Below are 12789 nucleotides of genomic sequence, written 5' to 3' on the forward strand. Positions count from 1 at the left end.
CATCTTTCTGTATCTGCTTAGTGTATTCATCTCTTGGTCTCCCTCTACGATTTTTACCCTCCACGCTGCCCTCCAATACTAAATTGGTAATCCCTTGATGCCTCAGAACATGTCCTACCAACCGATCCCTTCTTCTGGTCAAGTTGTGCCACAAACTTCTCTTCTCCCCAATCCTATTCAATACTTCCTCATTAGTTATGTGATCTACCCATCTAATCTTCAGCATTCTTCTGTAGCACCACATTTCGAACGCTTCTATTCTCTTCTTGTCCAAACTATTTATCGTCCATGTTTCACTTCCATACATGGCTACACTCCATACGAATACTTTCAGAAATGACTTCCTGACACTTAAATCAATACTGGATGTTAACAAATTTCTCTTCTTCAGAAACGCTTTCCTTGCCATTGCCAGCCTACATTTTATATCCTCTCTACTTCGACCATCATCAGTTATTTTGCTCCCCAAATAGCAAAACTCCTTTACTACTTTAAGTGCCTCATTTCCTAATCTAATTCCCTCAGCATCACCCGACTTAATTAGACTACATTCCATTATCCTTGTTTTGCTTTTGTTGATGTTCATCTTATATCCTCCTTTCAAGACACTGTCCATTCCATTCAACTGCTCTTCCAAGCCCTTTGCTGTCTCTGACAGAATTACAATGTCATCGGCGAACCTCAAAGTTTTCATTTCTTCTCCATGAATTTTAATACCTACTCCGAATTTTTCTTTTGTTTCCTTTACTGCTTGCTCAATATACAGATTGAACAACATCGGGGAGAGGCTACAACCCTGTCTTACTCCCTTCCCAACCACTGCTTCCCTTTCATGTCCCTCGACTCTTATAACTGCCATCTGGTTTCTGTACAAATTGTAAATAGCCTTTCGCTCCCTGTATTTTACCCCTGCCACCTTTAGAATGTGAAAGAGAGTATTCCAGTCAACATTGTCAAAAGCTTTCTCTAAGTCTACAAATGCTAGAAACGTAGGTTTGCCTTTCCTTAATCTTTCTTCTAAGATAAGTCGTAAGGTCAGTACTGCCTCACGTGTTCCAGTGTTTCTACGGAATCCAAACTGATCTTCCCCGAGGTTGGCTTCTACTAGTTTTTCCATTCGTCTGTAAAGAATTCGTGTTAGTATTTTGCAGCTGTGACTTATTAAGCTGATAGTTCGGTAATTTTCACATCTGTCAACACCTGCCCTCCTTGGGATTGGAATTATTATATTCTTCTTGAAGTCTGAGGGTATTTCGCCTGTTTCATACATCTTGCTCACCAGATGGTAGAGTTTTGTCAGGACTGGCTCTCCCACGGCCGTCAGTAGTTCCAATGGAATATTGTCTACTCCGGGGGCCTTGTTTCGACTCAGGTCTTTCAGTGCTCTGTCAAACTCTTCACGCAGTATCATATCTCCCATTTCATCTTCATCTACATCCTCTTCCATTTCCATAATATTGTCCTCAAGTACATTGCCCTTGTATAGACCCTCTATATACTCCTTCCACCTTTCTGCTTTCCCTTCTTTGCTTAGAACTGGGTTTCCATCTGAGCTCTTGATATTCATACATGTTGTTCTCTTATCTCCAAAGGTCTCTTTAATTTTCCTGTAGGCGGTATCTATCTTACCCCTAGTGAGATAGGCCTCTACATCCTTACATTTGTCCTCTAGCCATCCCTGCTTAGCCATTTTGCACTTCCTGTCGATCTCATTTTTGAGACGTTTGTATTCCTTTTTGCCAGTTTCACTTACTGCATTTTTATATTTTCTCCTTTCATCAATTAAATTCAATATTTCTTCTGTTACCCAAGGATTTCTACTAGCTCTCGTCTTTTTACCTACTTGATCCTCTGCTGCCTTCACTACTTCATCCCTCAAAGCTACCCATTCTTCTTCTACTGTATTTATTTCCCCCATTCCTGTCAATTGCTCCCTTATGCTCTCCCTGAATCTCTGTACAACCTCTGGTTCTTTTAGTTTATCCAGGTCCCATCTCCTTAAATTCCCACCTTTTTGCAGTTTCTTCAGTTTTAATCTACAGGTCATGACCAATAGATTGTGGTCAGAGTCCACATCTGCCCCTGGAAATGTCTTACAATTTAAAACCTGGTTCCTAAATCTCTGTCTTACCATTATATAATCTATCTGAAACCCTTTAGTATCTCCAGGGTTCTTCCATGTATACAACCTTCTTTCATGATTCTTAAACCAAGTGTTAGTTATGATTATGTTGTGCTCTGTGCAAAATTCGACCAGGCGGCTTCCTCTTTCATTTCTGTCCCCCAATCCATATTCACCTACTATGTTTCCTTCTCTCCCTTTTCCTACACTCGAATTCCAGTCACCCATGACTATTAAATTTTCGTCTCCCTTCACAATCTGAATAATTTCCTTTATTTCATCATACATTTCTTCAATTTCTTCGTCATCTGCAGAGCTAGTTGGCATATAAACTTGTACTACTGTAGTAGGCGTGGGCTTCGTATCTATCTTGGCCACAATAATGCATTCACTATGCTGTTTGTAGTAGCTTACCCGCATTCCTATTTTCCTATTCATTACTAAACCTACTCCTGCATTACCCCTATTTGATTTTGTGTTTATAACCCTGTAGTCACCTGACCAGAAGTCTTGTTCCTCCTGCCACCGAACTTCACTAATTCCCACTATATCTAACTTCAACCTATCCATTTCCCTTTTTAAATTTTCTAACCTACCTGCCCGATTAAGGGATCTGACATTCCACGCTCCGATCCGTAGAACGCCAGTTTTCTTTCTCCTGATAACGACATCCTCTTGAGTAGTCCCCGCCCGGAGATCCGAATGGGGGACTATTTTACCTCCGGAATATTTTACCCAAGAGGACGCCATCATCATGTAATCATACAGTAAAGCTGCATGCCCTCGGGAAAAATTACGGCTGTAGTTTCCCCTTGCTTTCAGCCGTTCGCAGTACCAGCACAGCAAGGCCGTTTTGGTTATTGTTACAAGGCCAGATCAGTCTATCATCCAGACTGTTGCCCTTGCAACTACTGAAAAGGCTGCTGCCCCTCTTCAGGAACCACACGTTTGTCTGGCCTCTCAACAGATATCCCTCCGTTGTGGTTGCACCTACGGTACGGCTATCTGTATCGCTGAGGCACGCAAGCCTCCCCACCAACGGCAAGGTCCATGGTTCATAAAGATCGGTTTTAATTACATAACTACATGCACAGCACTACACAAGGAGTGGCTAAAGTCGCAATACAGCTGAAAAATTAACAATGCCGTAAAACTATTGTTACCCTGCAGGGAAAAATTTTCACAATGCTACTTGAAACTAGCGGCAGACGTACTCAAACTTTACTCTGCACCTATAAGCTGACGGGAAAAAGGCTGGAGAGGAAGGTACTATCTTCATTTTTGGGCGGGAATTGTGTTTAACTGATGAGATGCTGGCGTTGGACACAGAGGAGTTTAACAAGTGTATTACCTTTGAGAATATAGCTGAGGACTGTATCCATCGCTGATAGATGTCAGACTTTGCTACAGACACCTCCCTCTGCATTGCTCGAGTATCAGCCTGCAGCTCAGGTAATCGAAATTCAGGAAAGCCAACACATGCTACTACAACTGATGGAAAATGCTTCACTGTTCTAATTACATATCGAAATTGTCACAAAAGACAGAACCTGTAATCAATGGGTCATAATGCAACACATGTTCTGGGGAACATCATTGTCCCAAAAGATTGCACCAGGAGGGAGGAGTGGCAACTGCACATATATTCTCACTGATATGCGGTCACGAGCTACCAAATTTAGAGTGACTCTTACCTCCCCTCATGCTTCCCTCTCCACACCATATATTGGGCTACAAGCTTTTTCAAACAGCCAGCTGCTACCGCTTCTGCACCTTGCCTATGCTGACTTCATCCTCTCACCGTGTCTGGTGGCAGAGTCTTCAGTCCAATGTGTCTCTGGCGAGCACGTGGTTGCATAGTCTAAGCGGCTACTCTGTGCTAACTATGGAGGCAAGCACAATAAGCCGTAAGTGCGGCAGCCTACAGGAAAAAATGACGTAAATGACAGTCACACACAATGCAACTTGTTTGTCTAAAATGCAGCCATGCTGCACTGCCCCACAGGCCCGACCACAGCTACCTTGGGCAACCACACCCACCCCCCACCCGCAATGGAGAACACTTTTGTTCAATGTCAACACACCTCCTACAAGCGAGAATGTGTTAAAAAACAGAAAACACAGTCACAGCGATAATAAATATCCTCTTTCATCAAAATAGGTGCAGTCCATTTTCTTTCTGTTTTATGACCAAAATCTATATATTTTACGTTCGACTACAAATACAGTTCATATATATATATATATATATATCTCTTCACCTCCTGTTATTTTGCAACATCCAATGAAGTGCAAAAAAATGTTACAGCACTGCTGCTGCCGATAACAGATGACCATACTGCAGAGGTACGAGTGATTTCTTTCAGTTTGATGCACAAAATTGTTTGGCTTGAGGGCATCCCTCATGTTCAAATCAGTGGCTGTAAATAAACTATCATGCACGTGTGTATTACAAACATTTCAGGCAGGTGGAATAACAATACAGAATACAGCCTTTTATGCCATTTGCTCACATGTCTAAAAAAAATTTTACATTTGATAAGCTCTAATTCAAGAGGACATTGTTGTTTTGTACACTATGACAGGTCCCTTTTAACAAAGCAATGCTGTATCACACCGGCTTTTATGAAACAAATCGTGAGAGCATGTCTTGTAATAGAACTTCCTAACGTCACCTAGTGGTGAACCCTATGAGATACCGCCAAAACATCGAAAACAAATACTGTATGGATGATGACATCTGACATTTTTGGCTCCATAACTCACCTCTAGCGACCTGTGTGTGAAGTTTCTGTCATCCAGCTAACAGGCATTCACAATAGCAACATATTCTTGCGTTCTAGTTTTGTAAGCAATTTCATCATTTCAGAACAACCTTTTCACACAATCTACTCACATATTGGGAACAACATTATCATTTCTAAGTTCCACAGTGAGCTGTAATTCAAGTGGGTCATACTTTATAATTAGAGGTTATGAAGTATGAACTAACACAGGGCTTGTGGTAACGCCAATTTTTAAACAGACAATCATGATGGTAATAATAAAAACAGTCATGATTCCATGCGAATAGATAGTAGATTTCTATTAATTTTATGAATAAAATCGGTGTAGTTTGAGAGCATTCCACAAGTTCAAATTACAAACTGTCATGCATGAGGGCATTACATTAATTTGAAACGTAAGAAGTACTGATACAGATGAGCATCTGTACAGTCATTTATTATGTTCCAGACCACTCCTCAGTGTTATTTGTAACATCCAGTGTAGGTAAAAAGCTATGAACGGTCTACATCCAAACTTTAACCACTCATACCTCTCCTCGTAATAGAACTTCCAATAAGATTTTAACGCCTCTCTCTCTTCCAGTATAACGAAAAACACATACTGTATGTGTGTTGTCATATTACATATGCATATATTGCTCCAGTAGAGCGGGTCACCAATAGTCGAAGTCATCTGTACTGGACGAAGACCATATCCAACAGACTATCAGACACAAAAGAGGGTTCCGTTGTTCTTTCTTGCTGTAGGAGACTGCTCCACGAGTGGACGAAATCTTCGAATTCGAAAGTCGATTGCAGCACGCTTTTTCTCGCTCACCGACATAGCTACGATGCACACCGCCATGTTACACGCTACAATTCGGAGCCCTCAGCGGCAGACGGCTAGAAAGGCGACATCTGTTCAAAAAATTCCGAACAGTCATAAATTCGCACCAATGTTGTGTTGGAACAAGACGCGTTTGGGATCCCTGCACATATCTTTTTTAACGTGTAACTGCTGGAAGCTTCATTGTTGTATGTCTGTTACACTACTGGCCATTAAAATTGCTACACCACTACGATGACGTTCTACAGACGCGAAATTTAACCGACAGGAAGAAGATGCTGTGATATGCAAATGATTAGCTTTTCATAGCATTCACACAAGGTTGGCACCGGTGCCGACACCTACAACGTGCTGACATGAGGAAAGTTTCCAACCGATTTCTCATACAGAAACAGCAGTTGATCGGCGTTGCCTGGTGAAACGTCGTTGTGATTCTTCGTATAAGGAGGAGAAATACGTACCATCACGTTTCCGACTTTGATAAAGGTCGGATTGTAGCCTATCGCGATTGCGGTTTATCGTATAGCGACATTGCTGCTCGTGTTGGTCGAGATCCAATGACTGTAAGCAGAATACGGAATCGGTGGGTTAAGGAGGGTAATACGGAACGCCGTGCTGGATCCCAACGGCCTCGTATCACTAGCAGTCGACATGACAGGCATGTTAACCGCATGGCTATAACGGATCGTGCAGCCACGTCTCGGAGGAGGAGGATATTAGTGTTTAACGTCCCGTCGACAACGAGGTCATTAGAGACGGAGTGCAAGCTCGGGTGAGGGAAGGATGGGGAAGGAATTCGGCCGTGCCCTTTCAAAGGAACCATCCCGGCATTTGCCTGAAGCGATTTAGGGAAATCACGGAAAACCTAAATCAGGATGGCCGGAGACGGGATTGAACCGTCGTCCTCCCAAATGCGAGTCCAGTGTGCTAACCACTGCGCCACCTCGCTCGGTCAGCCACGTCTCGATCCCTGAGTCAACAGATGGGGACGTTTGCAAGACAACAACCGTCTGCACGAACACTTCGACGACGTTTGCAGTAGCATGGATTATCAGCTCGGAGACCATGTCTGCGGTTACCCTTGACGCTGCATCAGAGACAGGAGCGCCTGCGATGGTGTACTCAACGACGAACCTGGTGCACGAATGGCAAAACGTCACTTTTTCGGGTGACTCCAGGTTCTGTTTACAGCATCATGATGGTTGCATCTATGTTTGGCGACACTGCGGTGAACGCAATTTGGAAGCGCTCATTCGTCATCGCCATACTGGCGTATCACCCAGTGTGATGGTATGGGGTGCCATTTGTTACACGTCTCGGTCGCCTCTTGTTCGCAGTGACGGCACTTTGAACAGTGGACGTTACATTTCAGATGTGTTACTACCGGGGCTCTACTCTTCATTCGATCCCTGCGAAACCCTACACTTCAGCAAGATAATGCACGACCGCATGTTGCAGGTCCTGTACGGGCCTTACTGGATACAGAAAATGTTCGACTGCTGCCCTGGCCAGCACATTCTCCAGATCTCTACCCAATTGAAAATGTCTGGTCAATGGTGGCCGAGCAACTGCCTCGTCACAATACGCCAGTCACTACTCTTTATGAACTGTGGTATCGTGTTGAAGCAGCATGGGCAGCTGTGCCTGTACACGCCATCCAAGCTCTGTTTGACTCAATGCTCAGGCGTATCAAGGCCGTTATTACGGTCAGAGGTGGTTGTTCTGGGTACTGATTTCTCAGGATCTATGCACCCAAATTGCGTGAGAATGTAATGACGTATCAGTTCTAGTGTAATATATTTGTCCGATGAATACCCGTTTATCATCTGCATTTCTTCTTGGTGTAGCAATTTTAATGGCGAGTAGTCTAGTTACTGTTCAGTGCTGTATTGAGTAGAATTTTCTGTCGCACAGTTCCCGAATTACGAGATGGGAGAGTTAGAGGAGCAACGCGTCTGCATTAAATTTTGCGTGAAACTTAAGAAAACCTTTACAGAGACACACTAAATGATGCAGGAAGCCTGCGGTGGCGGGGCTGAAGCCATATTCGATGTTAAGATTGGTTCACACGGTTTAAAATAGCCTGGCGGAAGTTAAAGATGGTCCTCGTTCACTACATCTTTCTACATCTATCAACGACGCTCATGCCAAGAACGTCAATGAAATTGTGCCTGCCAATGGAAGACATTGTCTGAGAGATTGCACAACAGTGTAACACTTCAGTTAGATCATGGCACGAAATCCTGTCACAGCATCTGGAAATGCATCGGGTTGCGGCCAAGTTCGTCCTACGGCTCCTGATTGAAGAACACAAAGACCTTCGCCTCGCAATCTGCGAAGGGCACCAAAACCGGAATCGTTGTGCTGCCTCATCCTCCATATTCTCCAGACCTGACATCTATGGACTTTTTTTTATTTCCAAAGTTGAAAGTTCCGTCGAAAGGATGGAGGTTTGCAACAATAGACGAGATAAACAAAATTCGCAGACGACACTTAGCGAGATCCAGCAAGATTCGTACCAGGACTGCTTCGGGAAGAGGAAACGGCGTTGGAGCGGTGTGTCAATTGTGGAGGAGAGCATGTCGAAAAAAACCTTGCACAATAAGTAAAAGATAAAAGCTGAAAAATTTTGCGGAAAAAGTTCCGGAATTTTTTTAACATACTCGTCTGTAGGCATGAAGAACAAATGAGGAATGTCAATAACGTTTGTTTAATTGAAAGAATTTTCACATAAATAAATCTGAGGCGTTCTATTTGTATTAAACTGGGGACCTAGAAACGTTGGAGAGGCTTCGTCCCACCGTAGCCCTCAGTGGTTCACAACCGCACAACAGGCCACAGCAGTCCACCCACCCCACCGACGCCCCACACCGAACCCAGGATTATTGTGCGGTTCGGCCCCCAGTGGACCCACTGGGAACGTCTTATACCAGACGAGTGTAACCCCAAATGTTAGCGTAGTAGAATAATTATGGTGTATGCGTATGTGGAAATGGTGTTTGTGCAGCAATTACCGAAACAGTGAAACTGAGGCGGAATAAGGTGAACCAGCCTGCATTCGCCGAGGTAGATGGAAAACCGCATTAAAAACCATCCACAGGCTAGCCGGCACACCAGACCTCGACGCTAATCGGCAGGGCGGATTCGTGCTGGGGCCGGCACGCTTCGCCGCTTGGGAAGCAGCAGGTTAGACCGCACTGCTAGTTGGGCGGGCTATGTGAGGCGTTACTTTTCAACATTCTGTGTACTCAGTATAATTATTCGGTTCCGCTCAAAAATTCTATAACATTTAATTTCTGTTTTACGCAGTGGTGCACTTCTGTATCTGCTACGAAGGTGCGCGTGGCATACCTGAGACATGGTAGGCAGAGAAGGACAAGTTCCTCTCTCTCTCTCTCTCTCTCTCTCTCTCTCTCTCTCTCACACACACACACACACACACACACACACACACACACACACACACACACACACACACGCACGCACTAACTCAGCACTATTACTAGGCAGCAAAAGCGAGCGCTTCCTTCCGTACATCCCGGCGGGGTCAGAGATTTTCTCTGCCTCGTGATGACTGGGTGTTGTGTGATGTCCTTAGGTTAGTTAAGTTTAAGTTGTTCTAAGTTCTAGGGGACTGATGATCATAGATGTTAAGTCCCATAGCGCTCAGAGCCATTTGAACCATTTTTTTCCTTCCGTACAAGTTGTCACTTTGGATAGTTAATTGGCGAGCTCACTTGAGATTCAGAATGGAAACATGACTGTTAAGGGTCGGTCCAAGTCTGTGAAGCGGAAAAGTAAGTTTCGACACAATCCTCAACCACAGGCTGCTCAGAAGGGCTGCATTCTGGTGGCGGCGCAGTGCGTCACAGCACTGCGTGAGCGCTCTGTCGCTTTGCCAGAGGACGCCGGTCAGCCAGTGAGTAGCGGGACAGCAGCGGTACTCACCCAGAAAACGAGGTTGAAGGCGACCAGGGAGATCTTGGCGCAGGTGGCGCCGCACCCCATCGCCATGGCGCCGGCCGCGTGTCTGCAACACAGTGGAAGCCGTCAGTTAGCATACACTTCTAATATCTCTGCAGCACACGCCTTGCATGACACTCAGTGTGAATTTCTACCTAGAGGCAGAGATCAAACTGTAGATATAGCAAAGAAGCAGTAAAATTAGTTTGTTACGTATTTTTTCACAGGTCCTATTCACTACAAACATTACAATGTGAACTGTTTTCTGAACACAGAATACATATCTAAAAAAGCCTGAACAAGGACGAGTAGGACTCTTGGTCTGAAGGTTATAGACAATTTTAATTATGTATATAGACAGTTTTTACATTGCAGAAGTCGCGAATCTCGTCGATTCGTGCCTTTTATCGATATCGATACTGGGAAGACTTTAGTTCTCAGAATTCCAAGACTTTAAATAATGTTTTAATTTTTAGTTTTATGTTTAAAGGTTTTGTGTGATTTCACATTCGCTACTGCAATTCTTCGTTTATTTTGTTGATTTAGGAGTTAGATTAAAAAGCTAAACTAATTGGCAAATGCAGATACATTGACTTCCTCTGCTTTCGACCCTGTTGCGATTTCTGATAAGACCTAGCGAAAGTCTGCAGAGCAGAAAAAACTCTACGACTGGACACATGCTATTATTGTTGCACGAATGTCGAATTGTTCTAGGGAATGCTTTAAAGGAAATTTTTTGGGACACTGGAACCTCATCCCAAATAATGTAAGTGCAATCCTGCATCTATTATCAGTTTTTTTTTTACTTTGAAACATTACAGATGCCATGTCATAGACTCATAGACGTGAACTGCTAGGCAAGTGCGCCCATACGATCGTTTGTAAGGGGAGCAGGGGGATTGACCTGGGAGTGGGAAGTATCACTAATATTTTGGAAGACAAATAAAAAAAGTTCCTCTTCCGACCCTGTCAACCAACGTTTAAATCTTTTTCTTGAAAGAAAAACACCTGACTACGCTACATTTGCTTCCTTTTTCTGAGGGCTAGGGTAGGGGCTGGGGGAGGGGGAAGGGGGGGTTCCCCATTGCTCCTATGCATGGCATCCTTGTTGTCAGGGAATGTCTGTTTGTAGAATGAGGTGTTTGTAAAATACCTACAGTGCCAGCGCCGGCCTGGCACAGTAGTTGTGCGGCCTTAACACCAATCACTGCTAGGTGGCAAGGCTGCTTTCATAATTCTAGGTCAATGGGAAGTACCCTATAGGTGTTGAGTGAGTTTGCGAGCATCAAGAAATGGCCATATTTTTTATTGCATTGACTTAGGAGTTTAAATTTTATCATTGACAACGGACCATAGACCTTAGTGCATGACAAATTTCAACGTGGTATCGCCACCCGCTCCTGAGACAAACACGTCTTAACTGTGCGAGAAACAGACAGTGAGACAATCAGACAGAGAGACAGATGAACAATAAAGTATTTCTACGAGCGTTCCGTTTTCACTGAATGAAGCACAGAACTCTAAAAAGATGAAAAACGTTTATACCTCTGCATACTGGTCATTTACAAATTTCTTCTGTGTAAATGTATAATTATTTCTACCGAAAAATTCCTCTTTGGCATAGAAGGAATTATCGAGCAGAAACGTCTTTAACCTACATTTAATAACACTTCTCCTAGCTGTCAAATGTTTTATTTCCATGGACAGATTGTCAAATGGTTTCACACATCTCTGTGCCAAATTCCTTAAAGGATAATGCAGATCAGTTTTCCTTCTGGTATTCTACTTGAGAATTTCAGTATTACTCTCAAACTCAACTGGGTTGTTGATAACATACTTCATAAATATAGAAACATACTGCGAAGCTACAGGTAACATTCCCTGCTACTGAAAGAGATGCCTGGACGATATGCATATGTGAACCCCACACGTAACATTAATTACAGGTATATTGTTTTGTGTAATGAATACCTCTTGCCTGAGAAGATACCCTAGAAATTTACCTCATAAGAGATTATTGGATGAAAATATGCAAAATGTGTTACCTCGCCGACTTCTATATCCGGAAATTTGGGAAATATTCTTGCGGCAAAAGTAGCCAAACCTAACATTTTGCAGGTTTACTAAGCCGTTTTTCTAGTTTTCATGGTATGTACGCCTAATAACTATCTAGCTTGTTTATTATTTTTTCTTGGTATACTAGGTTAACAGGAGGTCAGATATTTTTCACAGTAAACCATTGGATAATCTGTGTTTTTGCTAAAGTTTAATGCTAGCCCAGTTGTGCAAAATCATTACGTAACATTCTCAAGCATATTATTTACTGTTTTCTTTGTTAAAGCTCGGCTTCACAACAACACTTGTCTAGTCTGCATACAGGTCTAATTCTGGATTCTGATTCGAATAAAATAGTAGATCATTAACATAAAACGAGAACAGAAGTGGGCCACTGATCGAACACTGTGGGACTCCCCTTGTTATTTCTCTGCACACAGAACAGGTGTCATGAGACCTGAGGAAGTACCAAGCATATGGTGAACAGATGAAAGAAATATTGTACGCAAAGAAACAAACATACGAGAAGAAACTCAAATTGGTACGAGGTCCCTCATTGTCTGAACACAGACAAGGTCGAAAGCAAGTCGCCGAACACATAACAGCAACACGGATACGGTGGAATAGCATTCTGGATTTTACAATACTTGGAAAGAATTCTGTGTTCTTTTGTCGGATCCCAACCAATCAAATATGTGGCACACTATCATACAGGCATAACATGGGATACATGAAATGTATTCGCAGGTGCAAATACTTTTGACCCACACTACAGCTTCACTTAGACACTGAAAAACCTTAACTGGGAGGTTCTCGAACTATACCGTAATAACCTATTTACTAAGTTTCAAGAAACAGTATTAAATGAGGAAACTGTGATAATACTGTAGCCCCCTAGCTATTGCTCCCACGATGGAGAAGTTAGACTAATTATGAGCGCTCACAGGCATTTTAGCGAACATTTTTTTCCGCGTTCCATACGGTACTGAAACGGGAAGAAACCTTAATACGTTGTACAATGGGAAGTACTCTCTTTC

General features: G+C 43.1%; 1 long non-coding RNA gene across 1 annotated transcript in view; it reads right to left on the reverse strand.

Moving 5' to 3' along the window:
• Positions 1-12789, reverse strand: part of LOC124619831 — a 1502867-nt gene that overhangs the window by 119953 nt on the left and 1370125 nt on the right. Inside the window, exon 4 of the long non-coding RNA XR_006980140.1 lies at positions 9683-9764. This is a non-coding gene — a long non-coding RNA (uncharacterized LOC124619831). The remainder of the gene's footprint in view (positions 1-9682; positions 9765-12789) is intronic.

The sequence above is a fragment of the Schistocerca americana genome, chromosome 6 (assembly GCF_021461395.2).
Source record: "Schistocerca americana isolate TAMUIC-IGC-003095 chromosome 6, iqSchAmer2.1, whole genome shotgun sequence".
NCBI classification, from domain to species: Eukaryota; Metazoa; Arthropoda; class Insecta; order Orthoptera; family Acrididae; genus Schistocerca; species Schistocerca americana.